This window comes from Oncorhynchus gorbuscha, linkage group LG21 (assembly GCF_021184085.1).
Source record: "Oncorhynchus gorbuscha isolate QuinsamMale2020 ecotype Even-year linkage group LG21, OgorEven_v1.0, whole genome shotgun sequence".
NCBI classification, from domain to species: Eukaryota; Metazoa; Chordata; class Actinopteri; order Salmoniformes; family Salmonidae; genus Oncorhynchus; species Oncorhynchus gorbuscha.
Genome location: NC_060193.1, coordinates 58,955,437 through 58,961,578, shown reverse-complemented (window position 1 = coordinate 58,961,578; position 6,142 = coordinate 58,955,437). Strand labels below are relative to the sequence as shown.

General features: G+C 40.5%; 1 protein-coding gene across 1 annotated transcript in view; it reads left to right on the top strand.

Moving 5' to 3' along the window:
• Nucleotides 1-3,896: 3,896 nt before the first annotated feature.
• LOC124008058 (interleukin-1 receptor accessory protein-like 1-B) overlaps nucleotides 3,897-6,142 on the top strand; it is a 460,524-nt gene continuing 458,278 nt past the window's right edge. The window contains exon 1 of the mRNA XM_046318963.1: nucleotides 3,897-4,715. The gene's annotated coding sequence lies outside the window, so the exon portion shown is untranslated. The remainder of the gene's footprint in view (nucleotides 4,716-6,142) is intronic.

The following is a 6,142-nucleotide window of genomic DNA, read 5'->3' as shown; positions in this document are numbered from 1 at the left end:
GTGCTTGCGGGGTGGGTGGGTGTTGATGCATCCATTTACAAATCTGTGTCTTCTCAAGTAGACCTGGTTTATAAAAAGTGGGCCTGTGGCTCCTTACTGTATCATGAATTATTGCTGGGATGGTTTTCCACGGTTAACCTGTAACACTGAAGGCAGGATGTGTAGAGCTTTCTAGCCCCCGGAACCTTGCTGTACAGTAGTTACCATAGTGATGTTATTGCAGCTTCACAATGTGCATTATTCTCTGTATGTATGAACTCTGTGTGACAGCTTCTGCAGCCTCAGGTCAATATGCTGTTTGTGGCGGGTTGTGTATGTGAACTGTCGATACATATTATTCTATTCAACAAATATGAAGTACTGTATTTCAGGGTAATATGAAAAAGTGAGCAAAATGGGATAAAACAAATGTTTAATAAGCGTCTGCAAATGGGAACTTTAGCAGTATATGTATGTTACTCGTATTCATTCCAGTCAATGTGCCCCCTGTATCATCAGAAACCACACAACACAGACCCTCTTCCCCTTTCACCCTGCGTTGTCCAGAAGTATCAACCAGCCTCAAACCTGCACAACTATCCCCACACTAGGAGAAGGAGAGAGAAAAAAGGCGTCAAAGCCGTGTTTGTCCACTCTCCGTTCATGAAGAAGTCACGAACGTTCCCTGCCAGGCCTGTATGACAGTGCAGAGGTTCTGTCTGAGGGGGCCTGTCTGAGGGGGCCTTTCTTTCTCTTAAAGCCCCCTCATCGAAATTCACCTCACAGAGACAGGGACTCAGAGGCCACCGCCTTGACAGGGTTGCCCAGTCCTGGGGAAATCAAACAAGGCCCATAGGGCTTTGGTCAAACGTTGTGCCCTATATAAGGAGTGCCATTTGGGACACAGCCAGAACCTCTTCTGCTGGGTTCACAGGGAAGTCTGCATCCCCATCAACCTCTTAGTCTGTATGAACATACCTTGAGAACTGGGATGAATACCTCGTCGACCAAACAGGCAGGTGGTTCAACATCAGGGATTGAGATAGCTGATTTAACATGACAGTGTCAATGTATTTCAGGATAAGGCTCAGCTGGAGAGTGGAGGAAAATAACTGAAAATGTTACTTGGGGACACATGTACTCCATCTGTGTTACTTGGGGACACATGAAGTTCCTCTGTGTTACTTGGGGACACATGCAGTCCCTCGAATTGCAATTTGTACAATATGTTACGAATTGCAATTTGTGCAATACATTATGAATTTGCAGAAGGTATGATATGTTATGAATTACAATTTGTTTTGGCTAACGTTAGCTAGGGGTGGCTAGGTGCCTAACACTAATGTCAGCTAGGCTATGGGTTAAGCTAAAAGGGTTAAGGTTAGGGTTAGGGTTAGGGTTAGGGGAAGGGGAAGGGTTAGATAACATGCTAACTAGCTGCAGAGTAGCTAAAAGTAGTAAGTAGATGCAAAGTTGCTATATCGCTAAAATGCTAAAATTGTCCTTGATGATATTCCAACACGCAACACTTGTGTTTCTAGACATAGATGCTAATTTGAGTGTTCCGGATTTAAGTTTACTATGTTATGTCTAGCCTATGAAACCAGTCAGTTTACTATGTTATGTCTAGCCTATGAAACCAGTCTGAGGTATGTAAAACGTAAACACTGATTTAAGTTTACTATGTTATGTCTAGCCTATGAAACCAGTCAGTTTACTATGTTATGTCTAGCCTATGAAACCAGTCAGTTTACTATGTTATGTCTAGCCTATGAAACCAGTCAGTTTACTATGTTATGTCTAGCCTATGAAACCAGTCTGAGGTATGTAAAACGTAAACACTGATTTAAGTTTACTATGTTATGTCTAGCCTATGAAACCAGTCAGTTTACTATGTTATGTCTAGCCTATGAAACCAGTCAGTTTACTATGTTATGTCTAGCCTATGAAACCAGTCTGAGGTATGTAAAACGTAAACACTGATTTAAGTTTACTATGTTATGTCTAGCCTATGAAACCAGTCAGTTTACTATGTTATGTCTAGCCTATGAAACCAGTCTGAGAAACCATGTGATGTAAAATGCTATGAAAACGTTTCAACACCGATTTAAGTTTACTATGTTATGTCTAGCCTATGAAACCAGTCTGAGGTATGTAAAACGTAAACACTGATTTAAGTTTACTATGTTATGTCTAGCCTATGAAACCAGTCAGTTTACTATGTTATGTCTAGCCTATGAAACCAGTCTGAGGTATGTAAAACGTAAACACTGATTTAAGTTTACTATGTTATGTCTAGCCTATGAAACCAGTCAGTTTACTATGTTATGTCTAGCCTATGAAACCAGTCAGTTTACTATGTTATGTCTAGCCTATCAAACCAGTCTGAGGTATGTAAAACGTCAACACCGATTTAAGTTTACTATGTTATGTCTAGCCTATGAAACCAGTCTGAGGTATGTAAAACGTAAACACTGATTTAAGTTTACTATGTTATGTCTAGCCTATGAAACCAGTCAGTTTACTATGTTATGTCTAGCCTATGAAACCAGTCAGTTTACTATGTTATGTCTAGCCTATGAAACCAGTCTGAGGTATGTAAACAAAACGTTAAACACTGATTTAAGTTTACTATGTTATGTCTAGCCTATGAAACCAGTCAGTTTACTATGTTATGTCTAGCCTATGAAACCAGTCAGTTTACTATGTTATGTCTAGCCTATGAAACCAGTCTGAGGTATGTAAAACGTAAACACTGATTTAAGTTTACTATGTTATGTCTAGCCTATGAAACCAGTCAGTTTACTATGTTATGTCTAGCCTATGAAACCAGTCTGAGGTATGTAAAACGTAAACACTGATTTAAGTTTACTATGTTATGTCTAGCCTATGAAACCAGTCAGTTTACTATGTTATGTCTAGCCTATGAAACCAGTCTGAGGTATGTAAAACGTAAACACTGATTTAAGTTTACTATGTTATGTCTAGCCTATGAAACCAGTCAGTTTACTATGTTATGTCTAGTAAACACTGATTTAAGTTTACTATGTTATGTCTTATGAAACCAGTCAGTTTACTATGTTATGTCTAGCCTATGAAACCAGTCAGTTTACTATGTTATGTCTAGCCTATGAAACCAGTCAGTTTACTATGTTATGTCTAGCCTATGAAACCAGTCAGTTTACTATGTTATGTCTAGCCTATGAAACCAGTCAGTTTACTATGTTATGTCTAGCCTATGAAACCAGTCAGTTTACTATGTTATGTCTAGCCTATGAAACCAGTCAGTTTACTATGTTATGTCTAGCCTATGAAACCAGTCAGTTTACTATGTTATGTCTAGCCTATGAAACCAGTCTGAGGTATGCAAAATGTAAACACTGATTTAAGTTTACTATGTTATGTCTAGCCTATGAAACCAGTCTGAGGTATGTAAAACGTAAACACTGCAATATTACATGGATTCCATTTAAATGCTATAAACCAGGCTACATAAAACCAGGCTAGTGTATCACCCAGTGAAACCTTATCATTTGATATTGTTCAACTTGAGTTGACATCCCTCGTGTTTTTTTGTGTGTGAAAAATCATATATCACCAATAGGAGACCATATACTATTTGTTGACTTTTTTGTCATGTTCAACTCCAAACATACATGTCTCACCTTTGCCATGGGTTCCCAAACTTCTTCAGTCAGGCCCCCCTTCCAGCATTGGGAACCCCCCTCCACAATAATTGACATGACAAGAGGGGTACTGATGATGCACATCTCACGCGTCCCACAGTTTCCGAACCACTGGCCTATGGAAAGGTGGCTAAATGTATAAATGTAGTAATAGTGGACGGTTGGTCTGGGTAGTGTGACTAGAATCTTATCATTTTTTTTCCATTGGGCGGCAGTACGTCTATCTTTAAACTTGAGAACTGCATTGCCTACCGGTCCACATAGTGACTGCGGTCTAGCGAGGGCAGGGGAATTAATCTGGTGTCTGGAAATGCACCACTAAATGCAAATGAACTGCAAGGCAAATAGTATTCAGACCTTTATTTATAGTTTCATAGTTGGACTGTATGCACATCTGTTTTCTACATCAACGGAATTTATCCCCCGGTGCGTCTGTTGGTGCACGAGGACTCTGCGCGGGCTCTTGGATTTGAAGGACGGATCCATCAAACTCGGATTGTGAGTGTTCGCATAGCGGTACACTGAAGGAAAACCTAATCGGATGTGGTATTACAGAATACTTGTGAAATATAGCCTACATTATAGATAGCTCTCTGCCGTTCTGCAGCCTGGGAGGACCACACGAGTTTTTGGGGGTGGGAAATTGTGTGTTTCGCAGCGGAGAGGTTTGTGGGACTATTTATAACCAAGGATCGGCAGTCTGGAATGTTTGATTTTCTCCTTCATTATATGTCAACCTTTTTCTCCTATCATATTAGATTTCCCCACCGCCGCGGGTCTTAATGTTATTTTCAAATTGACCATCTGCACCTTTTTTATTCGACACTGAAAAAAGCAGATGATATGCATATGTTCTTTGGATTAGACCCCGCTGTGGACAATTTGGCTTTTGCGTGAATGGGATATCTGTGTATTAGGCATATTGTTCAACGACCTTTGTATAAGGAGACGAGGCGTGTTATTAGCATTACCCTACACCGGCATTGTGATGGTGAGCTTTTATGATCGGAACTGACAGCGGAATAGGATCATTTTGGAAACTGCTTGTGGGTAAGTTAATATGTTTTGTTATCAGTGCAGCGATGTAAAGTTTCTTGATTCAAACATTTAAATATACTCAATGCAACACATTGGTTCTATGGTCAGGAGGCTATTCTACCTTCTTACCATAAAACACATTCCGTTTTTTTGTGAAACCTGAATGTTATATGTAGCAATTTGAATGAGCTCCTTCCATAGTACCAGTGCCTTTAGTTCCCCGAGTGCTACACCTCGCAGCAGTTTATGCGCATTGTAAGGAATTTTCGTTTCTACAGCTCGTTACGCATAGATTTGTATGCGTTGGGCGCTAGAGCACTCTGGGGATGTTTGAAATTGTGTAATGTTCATTGCGCATAGGCTACATTTCGCTGCTTGATAAGCCTACTGTAATACATTACGCTACTTGATCAGTAATTTATTTTAACGTTATTTATATCTGTTAAAAGTTGTAACTCAGTGAAAATAAATGTGCACTGCAGCAATGACACATTATTGCTGAAAAATAGAAAGATTTTTTGGCAAGAGTGAAACGATCATGTCTCTGATCATAAACGTGTGTGCGTGCATATGTGTGTGTGTGCGTTCGCGTTAGTGCGTGCTTGTGTGTGTCCATGATGGAGATATATATACTGTGTATATATCAATGAATGCTCATTATATGCAAACCGTTAGCTGTAGTTGTGTTACCTTTAATATATTTTACAAATACGATATTTCAAAAGATTTTATATTAAATTTAAGATATAGCCCGTTTAGACTATGGCGTAACGGCAGGTTGCAAAGTTGTGTGGCGCTGGAAAGATGCGTGTGTGCATCCTCAGCTGCAGACGGTGAACTAAATCCCCAAATCATTGGAAGAGGCGCGCGGCATTGATCTGTCCGTTCATGTGAAGTGTGCGAATAGGTCACCAGTGAATTCCACCTTGAAATGAAAGTGACAGACACATAGCTCAGTAAAATTACGATTTGGATCTTGGATTACCCACTAAACCACTAGGTTTGAGCCACTGTGCCGTCAATGCACATGGGCCGGTGAAGGGATCGTGGATGCACCGTTACACATCCCAGACCCCCAAAAGGATGACAAGTGCGACATAAGCAACATTTAAGTGCTGTTTAACCCGTGGTGCTGAAATGACAGCTCCCAGAGTCGACAGATTGAAGAGAAGAGCATTAACCTGGGGTGTAATCATTAGTCCAAACCGTTGCAAACAGTTTGGACTAAAGCAAGAGTTTCTCTTTGGACAAATCCAGGCAGGTCCCTCCCCGTTTCGTTCCGTTTGCTTCCGTTTGGTTCTGTTTGGTTCCTGGTGAATACACCCCTCCCTGCATGTGTAGGTTACAACACAGGTGTCTGCCTCAAGCAGACCTACTGCACCAAAACTGTCAAATTAACTTTATTTGGCTGGACATGCAATTTTGCTCTAGCGAGCCTA